The sequence below is a fragment of the Asparagus officinalis genome, chromosome 5 (assembly GCF_001876935.1).
Source record: "Asparagus officinalis chromosome 5, Aspof.V1, whole genome shotgun sequence".
Classification (NCBI taxonomy): Eukaryota; Viridiplantae; Streptophyta; class Magnoliopsida; order Asparagales; family Asparagaceae; genus Asparagus; species Asparagus officinalis.
The window spans coordinates 11,735,117-11,737,853 of NC_033798.1; positions in this window are offsets into that span (position 1 = coordinate 11,735,117).

Genomic DNA, 2,737 nt, shown 5'->3' on the forward strand with positions numbered 1-2,737 from the left:
AGATTGGTTATGCCAGCCAGTGCAGAGCTGAAGAAGGATTTGTTTGATGAGGCGCACCGTACTCGGTACACAGTACATCCAGGGACTACCAAGATGTACAAGGACCTGAAAAGGCGATTCTGGTGGAGTGGTATGCGGAGAGAGATTGCAGATTATGTGGCTAGATGTTTTACCTGTCAGCAGGTGAAGGCAGAGCATCAGAGACCGGCGGGGACACTTCAGCCTTTACCCATTCCAGAGTGGAAGTGGGCAGATATCTCTATGGATTTTATTGTGGGGTTGCCGAAGTCGAAGAAGGGGAATGATTCAGTTTGGGTGATAGTGGACCGGTTGACGAAGTCAGCCCATTTCATCCCGGTGAGGACCACTTATACAGCTGAGTCTTATGCGAGGATCTTCATTCGGGAGATAGTTCGACTCCACGGAGTCCCGGACACAATCGTGTCGGATCGAGGATCTGTGTTCACTTCACATTTTTGGAGGAGTTTCCAGGACTCTTTCGGCAGCACACTATCTTATAGCAGTGTATTTCACCCCCAGACGGATGGCCAGACGGAGAGGGTGAATCAGGTACTGGAGGACATGTTGCGGGCATGTGTCATTGACTTCCAAGGCAGTTGGGAGGACCATATCCCACTGGTAGAGTTCGCTTATAACAATAGTTATCAAGCGACGATCGGTATGGCCCCGTATGAAGCATTGTATGGGAGACCTTGTAGATCACCGATATGTTGGGCCGAGCCGGAGGACAGCTTGATGCTTGGGCCAGAGTTAGTGAGGCAGACTACTGAGAAAGTAGCCTTGATCAGAGAGCGGATCTTAGCCGCTCAGAGTCGGCAGAAGAGCTATGCGGATAAGAGGCGGAGACCCCTAGAGTTTCAGATTGGGGATTGGGTTATGCTTAAGGTATCGCCTATGAAAGGCGTGCAGCGATTCGGGAGGCGGGGAAAGCTCGCACCGAGATATATTGGGCCTTTTCAGATTCTAGAGCGCATTGGAGCCGTGTCATACAGACTAGATCTTCCCGCATCGATGTCTAGTATACACAACGTGTTCCATATTTCTATGCTCAAGAAGCATTTGCATGATGAGGAGCAACAGCGAGTATTGGATGCACCGGAGATCGAACTTCAGGATGATTTTACCACTATTGAGATTCCGGTCTGTGTTCTTGCCAGAGAGGACAAGAAGCTTAGGAACAAAGTAATCCCCTTGATAAAAGTTCAGTGGAACCGAGGAGGCATTGAGGAGATTTCTTGGGAGCGCGAAGAGGACATGCGTCGTGACTACCCAAACTTGGTTGAGCAGGTAAATAAATTCTTGCTTTGATTTTCATGTCTTAACTTATGTGCATACCCTTGGTTATGTTTACATTTAACGCTATAATGAGGATACTTTCGCTTAAATTTTAATCGGTTGGAACACATGGTATATATATGGGGGGTTCCTTGTTTGGATTTTTCACCCGATGTACTAGTTCCACTCGATTAGGATTTGACCGAGAATATTATCATTTTAGATCGTTAGGTGTAAATATCTTTATAATAGTTCATATTGCAAAGTTCGTATGATTTCCGAATTTCGAGGACGAAATTCTTTTAAGGGGGGAAGAATGTAAAACCCCGAAAAATTTCTATAATGTATATATGTATATATATGTGTGAATTAGTAATAGTAGATAATTCCCTTGTGATAAATAACTATATAAGCATAAGATATATATGTGTATCAGAGTTTGGGAGCCCAGCAGGTGTCTGCAAGTGAGAGAAATTGAGTGAGTTGGCGATCAGCAGGTAAAATGCCATCAGCAGGCATTTTTGTGCTGATCGGTCGACCGGCGCGGTCGACCGGCGCGGTCGACCGATCAGCGATCAGAGAGATTACCAGGTTTTGGTTTCGGGTTTTTAGTTGTTGGGTTTTGGGTTTCGGGTCGGGTTGGGGAGTTGGTATTTATACCAACTCAACCCAGGAGAGATCTCCTCAGCCCCAAACGTAAACCCTAGCCCCCTCTCTTCTTCCTCAAAACCCTAACTGGATTTTGGCAATCTGGGAGCAGTCCTTGGGGATTTTCGGCAGATCGTGGGTTTTCAGCGAAGGGGATCAACATCTTACAGATCTAGGGCATTATCAGCAACCAAGGCGAGTAATTTCTCGCCCAACCCCCACCCCTTTTGGTTTAAACATCAAGAACTGAGTTTTTATTGGATTTATGGAGCCAAATTCGTATCTTTGTTTAGCTAATAGTTTACTATAGCCTAGAATATGGGTTTGGGGCTTAATATGTTGTCAAAACTCACCCATGCCCTGTTAAAGAAGATCTAGATCTGAGTTTTTGCCTAAAAGAGTTTCAAACATCTTTACAGCTTTTAAAACGATTTGGATTTGTTTCTCATGGATTTAAGATCTTGAAAATATAGATTTCAAACTTTGGTTTTGGTTGTGTATTTTCAGTATGATCCCATTTTTATCAAATACCCATGTTATCGAAATCTTTGGTTCCAGGTTTTAGCAGCTGACAGAACCCAGGTAGGGTTCTGTTCGCTCGGCGGTCGACCGACGCGGTCGACCGCTGAGCTCGAGTCAGGGCTTCGGTCGACCGCGTCATTTATTCGGTCGACCGCTATTTGATTTCGGTCGACCGCGTCATTTTTCGGTCGACCGCGATGTCTGGTCGGTCGACCGATATTCCTGGCGGTCGACCGTCCTGATTTGTATCAGAGTTCGGTCGACCGTATCG